The 18,447-nt window shown below is 36.8% G+C and overlaps 1 protein-coding gene across 3 annotated transcripts in view; it reads right to left on the bottom strand.

Annotated features, from left to right (window-relative positions):
* Positions 1–18,447, bottom strand: part of STAG1 (STAG1 cohesin complex component) — a 311,613-nt gene that overhangs the window by 266,375 nt on the left and 26,791 nt on the right. Inside the window, exon 2 of one of the 3 annotated variants that reach the window (XM_084752353.1) lies at positions 3,249–3,349. The exons of the other annotated variants lie outside the window; for them this stretch is intronic. The gene's annotated coding sequence lies outside the window, so the exon portion shown is untranslated. The remainder of the gene's footprint in view (positions 1–3,248; positions 3,350–18,447) is intronic. 3 annotated transcript variants of the gene reach the window in all.

The following is an 18,447-nucleotide window of genomic DNA, read 5'->3' on the forward strand; positions in this document are numbered from 1 at the left end:
AACACCTCCATGGCTGTCACAGACATGCAGCCATTCAAGAAAGCTAATGAGGATGCAAAATGGTTCAGTTGGTAAAGTGCCTTGGTTCAGTTCTCCAGTGTCCATGCAAAAAGCTGGGCAAGGTAACACACATGCACTACGGAGGAAGAGACCAACCAGCTGAGTTGGTGAGCTCCAGCTTCAGCAAAACCTTAAAAAAAAAATGAGGTTAAGGGGCAACTGAGGAAGACATCCACTATCAACCTCTACTTCCACACACAGACACACATACACATGGACCAGCATGCAAATATTCAGACGTACATGAATGCACTCATGACCATACACCAGAGGAGAGACGTTAAAAGGAGAAAATTAACAACTATGAGAGTTCGTCTGTTAGTTTAAAACTCAAGCTCTGTGTAGGCCAGGCAGACCTCAAATCCAAACTCGTCCAAATGAGTATCCAAGACTTGAGGTGACATACATGCATGGTAATGTAGAGCCCTGGAGTTCATCATTAGTTCCTAGGCAGACTGTTTAGGCTAGTTAAAAACAGAGTACTGAGGCTTCTTTATCTTTCTATTAACTAGAGAAGCTCTACTGTTATTTTTGTATAAAAAAGGTGAGAGTTATTAGTGTCACTCAAAGAAACTTTCCTTTAAAATTGTGATAAAACCATTTAATTTTCTTGTTTGAAAGATACCCCCCACACACACACACACAAATATATACCAGAGAGATAGAATATCAAATGAAATGCTTGATGTTAACGTGAACAGTGGTTACCTGCTGGTTGAAAAGATACATCTTTTTTGCTCATGTTTTCTATACTTGCTACAACTTACATAAACCATAACACTATAGTAATTACAACGTATAAGACTTTTTAAATAATAATATTGTAATCTTAGGTCTCAAGGGCAGGGGCTGAATTGCTGGGCCAACTTTCCTCACAATGTGACTTGCATTACAGTAGAGAGAATATCTTAGACTAATGTGTGTAATTTAGCAGAACACTTACCAAGAGAACAGTTATGCCTAACATGGCAAAAATCAAAAAAGAACAGAATCTTAACTCTTATGAACTACTGGCAAAACCACACTTATAAATTATAGTCTCCAAACAAATTCTACCTGTTAAGGTATTATGTATTCTATGTAACATTTTACATACAACTAGTAAAATTGTGGCTTTTATTGGTAGCACACAAATAACTTTTCTAGACATTTTCAATATATAAATACCAGACTTTAACCAAATTACTTAGCAATCATTTCTATTTTATAGAATCATCCAACAGTAGCACTGTGATAAAAGGTACATAATTACACAATTCTTTTTCCCAATCCTATGGAAAGAAACCTTCTAGTATTCCCATTTAATAAACTGAAAATTTAATATATGAACCCAAGGTAACCAAATGAAGATAGACAGCAATTCAAGGAGAAACTGATTTGTAGTTGATATTTGAACGAAGCTAGCGTTATGTAAAATGTCCCTGAAGGCTAATGTATTTGTGGTTTAATTCCCAGCACCCACATGGCAGTTCACTGTAACTCCAGTTTGAGGGTATCTGACACCTTCTTCTGGCCTCCAGTACACCAGGACGACATACAGTGCAAAACACACACATAAAATTAATTTTTTAAAACTATGCCAAAAACAAATCTGAGACAACAGCGTATGGGAGCACTGCACTATGCCAGCTAGACATAGACGACGTTTTACCAGGGATTATAACGAACCTGTAGACTACTTTAGGCAGAACAGACACTCCCAATCCCTGAACACACATCTTTCCACTTATTTGTCTTTGTATTTTATGGTTATGTACACAGGTCTTTCATTTCCATGAATAAAAATTATTTTGTAGCTACCTGAAGTAACATTGTTCTGTTGGGGATTGGTCTGGTGCTATGTATCCTAATGCTAATTACTGCCCCCCCCCAAAGACTCGGCTACCACCAGATGATCACATTTTCATGTTCACCTGGTCTTTGTTATGTCAATTTTGCTCTCCCTAATTCAGAGTTAATTAGTTAATAAAGTTGCAAAAGTCTATAATCAACCAGAAGTAATGTAGGCCAGTCTTAGGTTCTAGGGCTTGGGGGTCAGAGGAACCACAAGGGTGGGAAGAGAGAGGACAGGACTCCAGAGAAAAGGAAGTAGGCATAGGGCAGTATGGACCATGAGTAGCCATGAGGGCTGGCATAAGGGAACAGAAGCAGCCCAGACAGAAAGAATTCAAACAAGTAATATGGGTATGTAGCTGGCAAATAACAAAATAGCTTAGAGAGTTGATACTTGCCCAGTTACTTTTATAAATCCGAGAGGTCTCTGTCTCAATTATTTGGGAACTACTAGCTAGGGTAGAGAAGCCCTCTAGAGTCAAATAACCATTCAACAACATTGTTCCCTTGATTTCTCAGAAGCTCCTTGTAAATATAGAGCAATTCTACTTATTTTTACGTGCTCACTTTTAACTGTGCCACTTTACCGAATTTGTTCATTGGTGGACTTGCTAGAAGAATCACTGTCGGGAAACTATAAGCAATATGGGTTATTTTGATTTGTTTTATTTCTTTTATTTAATTTATTACTAGATCTAACAAAGACTTTCAGTACTGCTTTTAAAGAACATAGCAAGCAGAGGAAAGAATCCTTCTCTTATTTGGATTTTAGAAACTGCCAGTTGTTCACTACTGTCTTGAGTTTCTTTTCCATCCAGGCGTGGTGGCGCACACCTTTAATCCCCGCACTCGGGAGGCAGAGGCAGGCGGATCACTATGAATTGGAGGCCATCCTGGTCTACAAAGCGAGTCCAGGACAGCCACGGCTAACACAGAAAAACTCTGTCTCAAGAGGAAAAAAAAAGTTTCTTTTCCAATTGCTATAATATAATATGCTAATGAACTCTGGGGAGTTTGACAGCTCAAGGGAGAAGGTATTTTTCACCTCTTAGTTCAAGATACTGCCATCACGGAAGGGAATTCAGAGAAGCAGAGGCTTATGTATCCATTCACATTGCAATCACAATCAGAATCAGAGAGCAATGAGTGCATGCATGCTCAGATTACTTTATCCTTTTAATAAAATCTAACAATCCCAGCCCAGACAACGATGCTACCCACAATGCATTGGTCTTCCCACCTCAAACTACAAATCCCCCGCAGGCATTAAAAGAGGTCCATCTCCCAGATGATTCTAGATCTCATGAAGCTGACAAATGAGATTAAAACTCTGTGCTAGGCATGGTTGTACATACCTTTACTCCAAGCACTAGGGAAACACACGCACGCAGATATCTGATTTCCAGGCTAGTCCAGTTTACATAGTGAGTTCCAGGACAGGTAGAGCAGGAAAACCCTGTTAGAAACACACACACAATCTCAATCTCTCTCTCTCTCTCTCTCTCTCTCTCTCTCTCTCTCTCTCTCTCTCTCTCTCTCTCTCTCTCTCAAAACTGGCTATTTTTTGGTCAAGCTGACACAAAATAGAGTCACTCTAAAAGAAGGAATCTCAACCGGGAAAAGACTCCAAAGAAACTGGCTATAAGCAAGCCTGTGATGCATTTTTCTTAGTGACTGATCTGTGAATGATGAATCATATTTGCATCCCAAGACAAATTCTACTTGACTATGATGGGCCAATGTAAAGTGGAATTCATTTTGGTAATAATATGAAGATTTGTTCAAGTTCCTTACTGAAAATACCAAGTTTCTTGAAGTTAGCTTGATTGACCACTCATTACTGTATTAGAAATATTACTTTGTACTCAATATAAATATGTGGCATTTATTTATTTGTTTATCTTTTTATTAATTTATGACTTTTAGAGACAGGGTTTCTCTGTGTAGCCCTGGCTGTCCTGGAACTCGATCTGTAAATCAGGCTGCCCCTGAACTCACAGAGATCTGCCTGCCTGTGCGCCGCCACCACCCAGCAAAACTAAGAGTCTTGCACATACTAGGCAAATACTTTACAGAGAAACTTCTGTAGACCCGGTTTTTAAAAAAAAGTACAGAGCCAAGAGGCATGACTAAGTGGTAGTACTTGCTTATCATACCCTAGGCCCTAGGTTCTTCAGTCCCACCACTGTAATCAGTCAGCCAACCAATCAATAGACAAACAAGCTGAATAACATGTAGCTCATATTTGTCTTTTACATGATTTGTTCATCTGGGACAAACACAGTCTCACAATCTACTTCTTAGAACCTACTATATAAACAAATGCAAAAGAATAGGAAGAAAAGGCTTATAAGGTACTTTCTGGATTCAATATATTTCTAAATAAGTCCTTTAGTTGTTTGTTTATAAGCATGGTCTCATTATGCTGGCCTAAAAAGCTTTTGGGAATCCTACTGACTCCACCTCCCAAGAGCAGGAGATATAGGTGTGCACTCCTACATCCATCTAAATTTTCTCTCTGCTTCCTCTATACCGGGTCTTCTTCCCTCCCCTTCTTTTCTTTTTATTTTAATTTTGCCCAGTACTGGAGATCAAACAATCCCAAGGCGTTCTTCAATTGAGTGATAGCTCCAGTAAACAGTAATTTAAAATGTTATGATAAACTATGAAAGAATAGCTCTGAAAGGAAATGTCACAGGATCTTTGATCCTATTGTGATCCCTGAGATCACAGAAGTATAAAAGCCTGTCTTTTGTTTGGCCTTGGTTGAGCCCTAGCACATACCTTTAATCCAAAGGGATTTAATAAAGTTAACCCTAGGTCAAGAGTTGGAACAAGGGGGGCTGGAGAGATGGCTCAGAGGTTAAGAACACTGACTGCTCTTGTAGAGGTCCTGAGTTCAATTCCCAGCACCCACATGGTGACTCACAACCATATATACTGGGATCTGATGACCTCTTCTGGCATGCAGGCAGAACACTATGTACATAATAAATAAATAAAATCTTTTTTTAAAAAAAATTTGGAGTAAGAAACCAGCTTAGAGAGTAGCAGGGATTTTGAGATGAAGAGTATTTAAGACAGCGTGTAGAAGTCTGGCTCTTTAGCTCCTTGGGTCTTGGGGTTTTAATTTTAGCTCTTAAGCTCCTCAGTTCGTAGTTCTTTGGCTTTTGGGTTTTGAGCTGGCAAACCTTGTGCCTTGGGTTGTTTGGATTTTTGGTTTGGTCTGAATTGGGGATTTTTCTTTTCTTTCTTTTTCTTTTTCTCTGCCTTTTCTTCCTGGGCTGTCAGCTGAGCTAGTGAGCCTTTTGAGGCTTTTCCATCAGGATGTGAGCTAAGTAGGAAGATCGGCTGGGTGCTTTCTCTGCCTCTCTGAGCTAGCAGGTTTTTACCCCAGCATCTGGCTCCTTTGTCTTTATTGGTAAAATCAATGATCTGGGATTTTTAGTCAAAACAACAGAGATGGACTCTTAAGGTAGGAACTTAATTAAAAACAATGCATTAAAATGAACATACCATCACTCACTGATGCAAGTATAGAACAAAGTCTAAAAAGATAAAATCATGAATATTCTCATCTTCAGTGACTTTTGATATTTTTTTTTTAAAAAAGACATGAACTTATTTACATAACTCAAACACCACTTAAGTATATTTCTGATTCTTCATTCACATAAACATCCAGAAACACTTTTCCACTTAATCACTGTACCGGTGTCTGATTTTCTAGTCCACATGCATGCACCTAAGTATACTAATTATAAATGTCATGAAAATCAAAACTAGCCCACAAAAAAGGAAATTTACTGAAAAATCCTACTAACTACATCAGTTAAGAAGAAAATAGATTTTCTACTTATATAGGTATGCAAACAAATACACTTCTGTTTTTCAGTGCAACAGAAGATCTCAGACTAAAAGGTAGGGACCAAAGCTAAATAAGGATATATATTGAAAATTAAATCTTTAGACTCACTGGAACCAGTTTTGGTTATGTATTTTTCCAGATATTATATATAAACAATCATATTTAGTGATTTATTTTTAACCAGTGCAACAGAGAAACTAACCATCATAAATTTCCTTCTATTTTCTACTTCTGTTTTTGCACTGCTAAGGAGAAAACCTTAAAGCCTCACAAATACAAGGCAAGAGCTCTACCACTAAGCTAAAAAGCCTCAACCGTTACCATTGTCAATATCCATAGATTTCTAAAATTTTATTGCAAAATGTACAAATATTTCATAACAATGCACTATTATCAAGATGTAAAAAGACAATTAGGAAACTCAGAGCAAGATAAACATTTAGCACATTTTAACTCCTCTCAAATTCTATCTCCACCAATATACACTAGGCAAAGGAAGCCATATACAATATCATATGCTGTTCAAAAGGAAAAATGCATTGCTATTGCAGTTAATCTTCCAACTTTTAAGTATAACAATATCATAAAGCCATAAGCCATTGTGGAAATTACTAAACTAGTAATTCATATAGAGCAAAGAAAATAACATTATGCAAAGCCTACTAAAATGGAGTATTTAAGTTCATTAAGTGAGACAAAAACAGAAGAATTAACTCTGCAAGACTAGATTTCATTTAATTTATTACAGTTAAAGTAGCTTATACAGTGTTATATTTTGAGTATTATCCAAATATGTAGTAAAGAATATTTCTTTGTATTAGACTAGAAAAGGAAATAAGAAAGATGTCTTGTAATAGTAAAGTAGGTAAGACAATAACCTCAAAAACACAAGGTAAATTTATTTTGTTTTAAGGGTCATAGAAATTCAATGTTGATTTAAGGTCACTGAAAAGTAAGTAAATGAATTAAAATAAAAGGAAGAAAATGTCAAGAGTTGTCAAAGTAGAAAGAGGTGGTTTTATACTAGAAAGAAATATGTGTTGGGGTATAATCTGATGTATTTTGATGTTGTTGATTACTGTTTGTTGTCTGATCCACTTTTTGTTTAATAAAAAGCCATCCCACCTGGGCAGGGCAGGAGCTAGGTAGGGTTTAGAGAGAGAGGAATTCCAGGAAGAAGAAGGACCGCCACCAGGAGAAAGAGAGAGACCTGAAGTAAAGAGAGGAAGGCCACTATGGGTTAGTTGGAGGAGAAGCACATGGCGGGGGGCATGGATGGAGAATCCAGCCCAGATGAAGAACACAAGCAAGTATTTGGGATTATGGATGGGAGGTGGTTTAGAGGATTGATACCTGCCCTGCCTCAGGTTAACCAAGGCTATTTTAAAATCTAACAAGTGTCTGTGTCTTGATTGATTGCTAGCCGGACCTACAAATAATACAGGTAATACAGATAATTTTAAAAACAATAAATATGTTTTGATATTAGTTAATGCCTAAGTTGGCTGACGATTTCTAATTGCAATTAGTGCTTTAAATCTCTTCACCCTGTAATAGATTAAAGTAAGTATATGGTGGCCTAGCATAGGCTGCCATTTTCTTATTTTTGAGAGATGAGAGAAAACAAAGAAATAGTTGGTAGTAAGATTTAAAAGAATTTGAAAGCTTAAAACTATTAACTCTATTGTTAGAATTATCTAAGAAATCATCTATTCATGATTAGAAATAAGTGCTTGATAGAAAGTTTAGAAAACTTGAATAAACTGGACCCAACAGTGGTAGCATACAAGAATACACTATAATATCATTATCTCAATTACACCAACCTGTGATCATAACCAATATCTCAAGGGGGGAAAAACAAGAAAACAAAACAAAGAAATTACAGTTATACTACACCACAGATCACAGACGTATACAGAATACCTAAACAATTATAATACATACTTTGTTCAGTAGCCCATGGAACTTTCTCCAGAATTAGATCACATTTTGAGCTAGCGTAAATCTTAAGAAATATGATAGAAAAAATTTTAAATATTGTACATCTTATTATATCATAATGGAATGTAAAAAAACCATACAAACAAAGACTGAAAAACATGCTCTTAAACTGTCAGTTACAAAATCAGGGACTAAGGAAGTTTTTAAAGCCCTAGAATTAAATGAAAATAAAAATGCAACTTGCCAGAACTTTTGAGAAATAGCCAAAGATACTTTAAAAGAGTATATGCCTATGAGAGGTTACATTATTTAAAAAAAAAAAATCAAGAGAACTCAAACTGGTACAACTCAAGGCTTTAGAAAAGAAAAAAATCCAAACCCAAAGTTAAGAAGAAAGAAATAAAAAAGCTAACAGCAGAAACTAATGAAATTAGAGACAAAACAAAAAATAAAGATACCAATGAAACCAAGAGTTAGTTCTTTTAAAAAAAACTAAACACGATCATCAATCCTTTACAGAAATCACCAAGAAAGAGAGACAACCAAGCCAATCGAATGCCAATAGAACACAGCACAATACTACAGACAACAATGAAACCTAGTGGATCAAAAGAGAATATTTTGAAAATTCGTTTTTCAATAAACTGAAAACTTAAAATAAGTTAACTAGATTCTATATAAACTAAAATAATGAAGATATAAATTATTATACTTAGACTGATATAAGCAATGACAATGAATCAATAATAATCTCAACAGAGTGAATCCCAGAACTGGAGGTACTACTGAATCCCCTTAGATCTTTAAAGAATTAACATCAATAATACAAATGTATATGTAAATAAATAATTAAATAATAAAAAGAAATAACATCAATTTTCCTCAAAGAAATGAATGATACCCTCTTACTTAGGCTTGGTTCCTAGGACCTGGGAGAAGGATAACCTGGAGTTAACAGAAATGCTAAAACTCTTCCCTACTTTGACTCTGCTGATACCTTTTAAAAGACACCTCTTTAAAAATGTAATTTTTTTTAACTCTTTGTACCTCAATAAACCCAGTAATAGAAACCAATAGGAAAGAGGGAACAGCTACTATCTTTAACATCTCTGAAGGTTTTCTTTTGGTACATTAACATTTATAATGTTTAGGATTTTTCACTGTAAATAAATTTTTAAAAAATTTTTTAAAGCACAGCAATATTCTCTCTACTTTGTAAGTTAAAACTTTAATGCTTTTTACTTTGGAATGTACTACATTTTGTATATTGCTAATGAACTTCTTTACTTAAATTACATGTTTTCCAAATTAAGTGGTTCCCATCCCTAGCCAGGACAGGGTTCTCAAAGTGTGATCCCTGGATCAGAAACATCTGACTTACCTGAGAACTTGTCAAATGCAAAAGCTGAAGGCTCACTTCTACCTACATAAATAGCAAATTCTCAAGTTTATGACTTTCCAGATGACTAATATAGTTTTAAAACCATGGCCCACAACTCTACTACATCAGTGAAACATTAGCTGGGGCAGGAGCCAGTCTCCAATGTTTTTAAATCCTAAAAGGATTCTAATGTGCAGTCCAAGTTAATTTTAATGTACTAATCTTGGGTAGAACATCAGATATCAAATTTTGTTTTGTTTTTCGAGACAGGGTTTCTCTACGCTTTCTTGATGGTCCTAGACTCGCTTTGTAGACCAAGGTGGCCTCGAAATCACAGCAATCCACCTGCTTCTGCCTCCCAAATGCTGGGATTAAAAGCAAGGAGCACCCCTGCCCTAGGCAGACATCAAATTCTGAGAGAGGGGGCGGGGGAGTGTATGTGTGTTCACACTTGAGCATGTGTGCAGGTACATGGCCTATGTGCCCAAGAAGAGATCTCTATGGCTCTTGCTCTATTCCTATGAGACTAGGTCCTTCCACTTGCAGCTTTTATTTTCTTGACTAGGCTGAAAACCAAGTTGCAGCTATCTTCCTGTCGCGGCTCCCCTTGGAGCCGTGGCTACAAGAAGGCGGGGATACCCAGCTTCTTTCTTCAGTAGGTGCTGGGGCTGGAACTAAACAGCAGGTTTGCTTACCCACTGAGCCACTTCTCTATCCTGAGATTCTCCCCCCACTACTTCTTCATCTTTTTGGCTTTTTGAGACACGGTTTCTCTGGGCCCTGGCTGTGCTATAACTCAACTCTATAGAGCAGGATGACCTCAAACTCACAAAGATCTGCCTGCCTCTGCCTCCCTGAGTGCTGGGATTAAAGAAATGTGCCACCGCCGAAGTCTATGCCACCACCACTGCTGCCACCCTGTTAGTAGCCTAAGGATATTCCCTTTGCATAAATATATAGACAGACAGACTGGCTGACTGACTTTGTGATACAAATGTCAATGATTATTTCCATGATGTGATCTCTTATTTTTTATTAATAGCAAACATCTACTTGAATTTCCTGGAATTACACAAAAGCCAGATATTTTAAAGTGTAGAGCCATATAAGGAAGAACATAGAAAAAACACACCAAAACTTCATCACCAGATTATATTCCCTGAAAAGATACCTGGTCTTAAGAGGTGTCCATGTGTATACTCATTTATCACAAGTCATATATCCAGTTTTGTTGTTGTTGTTTTGTTTTGCTTTGAGGGAGGAGATAAGGTCTCTTCTAAATCACATACAAGCCTCAAATTCATTATCCTTAGCCCACCACATTCACCAACCACAAGTTTACTTTTCTTTTAAATGAAATACACAATAAAATTATTATATAAAAACCTCATGACTAACAAATGTTTATATACTAATAACAAACAGATCTTGTTAATTTTATTGTTTTGTTGTAGTTCTTGCTTAAACATTTTGAAACAATGAAATCATTTTCATTTACTCAACATTATCTATAAATAACCCACTGTACCATTAGTACTTTTATAAAACTTCAAAACATGATTTGAAGTTATAAAATTTGGTATTAATAAGTATCTAACTTATAATCATCTATTTTCTTTTTTCCTCATTTCCCCTAAGAAAAGTTTAAATGAATTTTTAACTTTTTTACATTATTTATCAGTTGATACTATTCTAACTTGCTTTCTACTGTTGTAATAAACACCATGACCAAAAACAAGTTGGGGAAGAAAGGGCTTATGGCTTACAGATTATTGTGTGCATCACTGAGGGAAGACAGGCAGAAACTAAAACAACAACCATGGTGAAGTGTTGTTTACTCACTTGCTTCCTATGGCTTATTTGCGTTCTTAAGCAGTCTAGGCCCCCTGTCCGGAGACAACACCACAGTAGGCTAGGCCCTCTCACAGCAATCAACAATCAAAAAAATGCCGCATAACATGTTCACAGTCCAATCTGATGGAGGCAACTTCTCAACAGTTTTCTGTTTTTGAAAAACGTTTTCGGGGCTGGAGAGATGGCTCAGAGGTTAAGAGCACTGGCTGTTCTTCCAAAGGTCCTGAGTTCAATTCCCAGCAACCACATGGTGGCCCACAACCATCTATAATGTGATCTGATGCCCTCTTCTTGTGCAGGCAAAATGCTGTATAAATAATAAATAAATACTTTAAAAAAAAAAAAAGAAAAACGTTTTCAATTTGTGTGTGTGTGCGTGTGTGTGTGTGTGTGTGTATGTGTGTGTGTGTGTGTGTGTGTGAGAGAGAGAGGGGGGGGGAGAGAAAGAAAGAGAGACAGAGAGAGACAGGGGGGGGGGGACACTATGTGCATCATATATGCATACAGAATCCTCAGAAGAGGGCATTAAATCCCCTGGAACTGAAGTTACATTACAGACAGTTGTGAGTGGCCATATGGATACTGGAAACTGGAAATGTATTTCTACATTTATGTGAAGCTAACAAAAGTTATGACACTTACAAAACACTTTCACATACATTCTCCAATCACAGGTACCATTTATTGTTTTTTGTTTTTCAAGACAGGGTTTCTCTGTGTAGCCCTGGCTGTCCTGGACTCACTTTGTAAACCAGGCTGACCTCGAACTCACAGTGATCCACCTGCCTCTTCACAGGTGTCATTTATGATTAACAGCAAGCTATAACTAAAGAGAATATATGAGATGCCCCAAAACTAAAGGTAACCAAGTCAATACTTAAACCTGTAACTCTCTTGTCTTCTAATACTGTTATGTTTTAGTCAATTACTAAGGACTACTGATTGACAGAGCCATCTAAGAGTACCTATTGACTCCTAAGATAACTGAAAAGTAATTCTTCCTGAAGACAACCTTTTATTCCCTGAAGGTATAACTCTTCCTTCTTAGAATCCTGTTTTATATCATCTAATACTAAATGAATTTGTAAAGAAACCATCTTTTGTGTTTTATTTTTAAGCTATGTGAGAAATGCAGAAAATTGCTGGGCGTGGTGGCACACACCTTTAATCCCAGCACTCGGGAAGCAGAGTTCGAGGCTAACCTGGTCTACAAAGTCCAGGACAGCCAAGGCTACACAGAGAGACCTTGTCTTTATTTAAAAAAAAAAAAAAAAAAAAAGGCAGAAAATCATTGTTTGACTCTTGTAGTTTCCGATAAAACTGAGGTTCTCTTTTTAAAACGTCATTGTGTAGGGTTAAGAAGAACAAGTGTTGGCAAAGATGATGTTCTCAAGGCGACCCCCAAAGGGGTTACAACCCACAGGTTGAGAACCACTGGTCTCCATGAACATCCCAATAGAACAGACCTTCCTGGTTCAGAAAACAAATTAATGTCTGTGCACTGGCTGGTTCTAAATTTCAGTCTGAATTTTGCTAATTAATCATTTTGGGGGTTGCATAAAGGAAGAAAAGTTGGTTGTTTTTAATGACAGTGTCTCATATTGTAGCTCAAGCTTACCTGGAATTCACTAGTATTGCAGGTTGCCCTTGAGCTCTCTACATTCTCCTGTTTCAACCAACTAAATTCTAGAATTACAGGCATGAGCCACTATGCCTGGCTCTAATCATTTTTTTGATGTAATTAGGAATATCTTCCTTTCAACCAGGCAGTGGTGGTACACGCCTTTAGTTCCAGCACTCAGGAGGTAGAGTCAGGAGGATCTCTGCCGAGTTCAAGGCCATCCTGGTCTACAGAGCTCCAGGGCAACCAGGGCTACACAGAAAAACCTTGTCTTGAAAAAAAAAGAAGAAAATGGGGGGGTAGGGGGTGGAAAAAAAAACAAGCAACAAGCAAACAAAATGAAGAAGAATGTCTGCCTTTCTATTGTCAAGGGGAAAAGTCAATGACAGGGAAATCAACTCTTCAGGAAAAAAAAAAAAAAAAAAGAGTAGCTTTCTTTCAATTCCTAAGTGGCTCACTTGGTTTTAGAGGAGATAATGCCAGGCTGTGATTATTACATTATTTTAAGTATTTCTGATTGTTTCCCAGAGAAGAATTATATAAAAAAATTATTCAGCTGGGCAATGGAGGCATGGCTTAATGCCAGCTCTCCAGAGGCAGAGGTAAGTGGATCTCTGTGAGTTAAGAGGTCAGCCAAATCTACACAGAAAAACCCAGTCTCAAAAAACCAACCAAATAAAAATTAGTCAAGTGCATTTCATCCCATGACTGTATATATACAGTATCCTGGTATTAAGACACAAAACTTAAAAGGTACACAAGAGGCAGAGGCAGGTGGATCTCTGTAAGTTCAAGGCCAGCCTGGTCTACAGAGTGAGTTCTAGGATAACCAGAGATATACAAAGAAATCCTATCTCAAAAAATAAAACAAATAAAATGTAAAACAGAATGGGAGTAAGAATATGAATAATATATGTGTATATACATATAACTATATAAAAGCAAAGAAATTCATTACTTGAATACTACAGTATTCCTATAATGTGTGTGTACATACATACATATATATAATTAAATCCCAAAGCCTACAGACTATTCTAGAGTAAACTAACTATTAGAATAACAACACACAAAAGCTACTGAAATCAGGCTCTTCACAGACCTATGAAGATCAGCAGGTATCAGTCTGAGATAACAATGGAAGTGTTTTTTAAAGTCATGAGACTAATCAAATTTTAAGTAAATTACTACTTACTTACAGAATAGGGATCAAATGATAATACAATTCACAAACCACATTTTCTGCTAAATATTTTATTTTTAAAAAACTAAAGTTTTATCTTTAGTTAATCATAGTTTACAACAACCTAATATATCCCAGATATCTTTAATTTCAATAATTAAGATCATAAGAGCATTTCTTTGATTTTTCTCAAGATATACAATTTTTACGCTGAAAAGTACATATCATAGTTTATCATTCGACTTCCATTTAAAACAAAGTCAGGCTGTCAGTAAAGTTTTTGCTGCACAGTAAAGTATCTGCGGTTTGAGGGCCTGAGTTTGATTCCTAGCACTGGGTAGGTGACGACAGCTAATCCAAGTGAATAGGAAAGCTCTAGGCTCAATAAAAAGATACTGACTCAGACTATACAGTGGAGCTCTATAGAAGAAGACAGTATCAACCTATGACCTCCATACCTACAAACGCACACATGCTTATGCACATGAGCATATACATATATACATATTCACACACAGGTAACACAATTTTCTAAAGAAAATATAAAATAACCACTTCCCAAAGTTTTGAATAAAATATAAAGTATCTTCTAGATATTATATCTAAATGTACACAATAAAACTTAGAAAGGTACAAAATAATATGTATCAGTATATGCCTGCATTCGTTTTCTTGTGCTGTCATAGCAAACAGCTAAAAATTGGCTGGCTTAATTTTAAAACAGAAATTTGGGTTGGGCATATAGCTCAGCTAGTAGTTTGCCTAGCATGCACGAAGTCCTGAGCTGTACATGTTGAAATTAAAGGTCATTCTTGGCTACATAGCAAGCTCAAGACCAGCTTAGGCCTTGTGTGGGACTCTATGAAGGGAAAAAAAATTTGTTCTCACAACTTTGGAGTTAGTTAAAGGTCTAAAATCAAAGTATCAGCACAACCTAACTTTCCCCACGGCCTTAAAAGCAGCTCACTCTGTACCTGTTCAAGGTGTATTCCTTGGCTTGTGGATTATACAGCGTTAATCTCTGCTTCTCCATCTGTTCTCATGTCCTCTATTCTCTTCTAAGGTGACTTCTTATTCATTATATTCATAACCACTTGAAATCCTTAATGACAACTTGCAGAAATTATCCAAAGTCCCATTCAAGATTCCAGAGATGAAGGCTTGGGCATATCCTTCAGGGGGTCATTACTTATCAAATAATACTTTGTTTTTAATCATATGTATATATAAAAACCATTAACAGTGAGTGATTATAGCTTTTATGAAAGGGAATTCTCATTTTCATGCTCTCTTTAAAATTGCAACCTTCTGCTGCCCAATACTCAATGACTTTACCTAATCTACACCTATCATTTAATTTGCTTACTTTCATAATACTATTTTTAGGTTGCATCCTCCTCTTTAACTGGAAACGAAATTTCTAAGGCAGACTTTTGCCTGAATTATTCACAGATTAACTAAGATAAAGTCTGTTAAGTACTTGTGTTTGAATAATTTTTATTTATAAAATTTACTTTAAAAGGCCACCGTTCTTCAGTCCAATATAATTCACTCACTACATAAATTTCCTATTTCTATAAATTTCACACATCTATAAATATAAGCCCCTTCCATTTTTACCCTCTTAAGGTAACTGGATCATCCTCCTCTGAGATAAATTATTTTGTATCATATCTCCTACCAAGTGCATCAATTTACTTGAAAGGGACTGGGGGTGGGGGGTGCTGAGAGCTAAATCCAGTGCCTTGATCATGTGGGCACTTGCTCCTGACTGAAGCTATGCCCTGCTCTCTTAGCTTCAGTTGTTACGTAAGCGTAAGTTCACCTAAAATTCATTACTTTAAAGCTCTCTTGATTACCTAACTCTTGACAAATTACTTTCCTTTGACAGAGTATTTTAGTTTGATTCCCCCCCCCCCCCTTTTTCTTTTTTGGCCTCTTTTGGGAAGTAGGACAGAAAGGGAGCCAAATGAAAAAGAATCACCTGGGAAATTTTTCCCAAGTTACAGTATCTTCCTTTGTACCCCAACCCTACAAATGTGCAAAGTTTACCAGAGAGAAATATAAATGGATATGTAGGATCTGAAAACCCTTTGCTAGATAGTGATACAATAAACCCTTTGCTGGATGCTAATAAAATACAATCTTAATAAGTTGACAATCACTAAAATAAAAACCCAAATTGACCACTACAACCTGTGATTAACAACCATTAAGACTCTTTATGCCAAGCTTTCAGAGGAACCATTAAGAAATTAATTGCAAATAGGCTTGATGCATCCTAAAATACAAAAATAGAGTCCTCTAAAAAGGTCTACCAAATTGGCACCTACCCATCTTTAAAAATCCTGTTAGTTAATGTATTATACCCACCACTCTTTATGTTGCCTGCAAATGCTTATAAATTTACATTAGATGTTCCAAATTGCCTTGCAATTGAGAAGAAACCATTTCCTCCTCCTTGTTTTCTGCTTTGCTGTGTCCTGTCATATGACAGTCCTCCTAGCTCCTCCTTTTTGTATTACTTCCTACGTTATTTCTTCTCTGTCCAGAAAGCTCTGCAGAAAGCAAGTATTTATTTAAAAAAAAACAAAACTCACTAACTTTAGGATATTCAGGCTACCCTCTAGTCCTGTTGTTGAGCCCTATAAAAAAAATCACTAGCTGGTTTCTAATCTTAGTCTATGAATAATTAGAAGCCCTTAACCTTTCAGGCTCACTAAATTTTCTTAGGTGTATTAAATAAGTGTTAACATATCAGAAGTCCATTCTGGCTACACAACTTAGGATATAAATATTATCACAAATATTTTAGGCACACATTACATTTCCTATCTTGTGTTAGTGAATCTGTAGAAAACTTTAAATATTCTCTTCAATTTAAGAATGGGTAATTCATCCAGAAAACATTGCAATTAAGTTCTCTTTGTGTAAAACTGATTTTTTAAAACATGTACACATAAGCTTTGTACACATTTGCTTTGCTTTCTGCTGCTGTGATAAAACCCTGACCAAAATCAACTTGGGGAGGAAAGGGTTTATTCCACCTTACAACTTAGGTTGCTTCCACTGCATGGCCACTTCAGGCTCCGTATCACCCAACCCCCACACCCCCAACACCACTGTTAGGAGTCTTAGCTAAAGTCACTCCTAAAACTCCCAGGAGCTTCCCATATTCCAGACATGCCCCCACAAATTTCCATTCTCTCTCCCTGTCCTCTTCCCACACCTGATCAAGAATTGAAGAAGACATCAGAAGTTGAAAAGACCTCCCATGCTCATGGACGGATAGGGTCATCATAGTAAAAATGACCATGTGCCAAAAGCAACCTACAGATTCAGTGCAGTAACCATCAAAATTCCAACACAACTCCTTACAGACCTTGAAAGAACAATTCTCAACTTCATTCAAAAAAAAAAAAAGAAATATAAAAAATAAAAATTTAAAAACCGAGAACAGCTAAAAATAATCCTGTACAATAAAAGAATTTCTGGAAGTATAACTATCCCTGCTTTCAAGCTGCACAACAGAACAATAGCAATAAAAACTGCATGATATTGGCATAGAAATAGACAAGTTAGTTGATCAATGAAATTGAATCAAAAACCCAGAAATAAGCCCAGCCATCTATGGACACTTGATTTTTGACAAAGGAGCCAAAGTGATATAATGGAAAAAAGAAAACATTTCAACAAAAGTGCTGGTCTACCTGGATGTGTGCATATAGAAGAACGCAAATAGATCCATATTTATGATCCTGCACAAAACTCAAGTCCAAGAGGATCAATGATCTTAACATAAAACCAGATACACTAAATCTAATAGAAGAGAAAGTAGGGAACAGCCTTGAACATGTCAGTACAGGAGATAACTTCCTAGAGAGACTATCAACAGCTCAGGCTCTAAGATCAACAATTCATAAATGGGACCTCAGGAAACTGAAAAGCTTCTGCAAGGCAAAGGACAAAACAGCAGCCTATAGAATGGGGAAAAAACCGTGCATCTGACCAAGGGTGTATATCCAAAATATATAAAGAATTCAAGAAATTAAACACCAACAAACAAATAATCCAATTTTAAAATGGGGTATAGAGGCCGGGCGTGGTGGCGCACGCCTTTAATCCCAGCACTCAGGAGGCAGAAGCAGGCGGATCACTGTGAATTTGAGGCCAGTCTGGTCTACAAAAAGAGTCTAGGACAGCCAAGGCTACACAGAGAAACTCTGTCTCGGGGCGGGGGTGGGGAAGGGGAAATGGAGTATAGAGCTAAACAGAGAATTCTCAACAGAAGAATCTCTAATGGCTGAGGAGCACTTAAAGAAATGTTCAATGTCCTTAGCCATCAGGGTAATAGAAATCAAAACAACTCTCAGATTCCATCTTATACCTATCAAGAGTGGCTAAGATCAAAAAGTCAAGTGACAGTGCATGCTGGAAAGGACATGAAGCAAGGGGAACACTCCTACATTGCTGGTGGGAATGCAAACTTGTACAACCACTGTGGAAATCAATCTGGTGGTTTCTCAAAAATTGGAAATACTTCTACCTCAAGACCCAGCTATACCATTCCAGGGCATATACCCAAAAGACATTCCACCATACAACAAAGACATTTGCTCAACTATGTTCATAGCAGCTTTATTCATAGTAGCCACAGCCTGGAAACAATCTAAATGTCCCTCAACCGAAGAATGGATAAAGAA

This window comes from Acomys minous (genome assembly GCF_964271855.1).
Source record: "Acomys minous genome assembly, chromosome: 13".
NCBI classification, from domain to species: Eukaryota; Metazoa; Chordata; class Mammalia; order Rodentia; family Muridae; genus Acomys; species Acomys minous.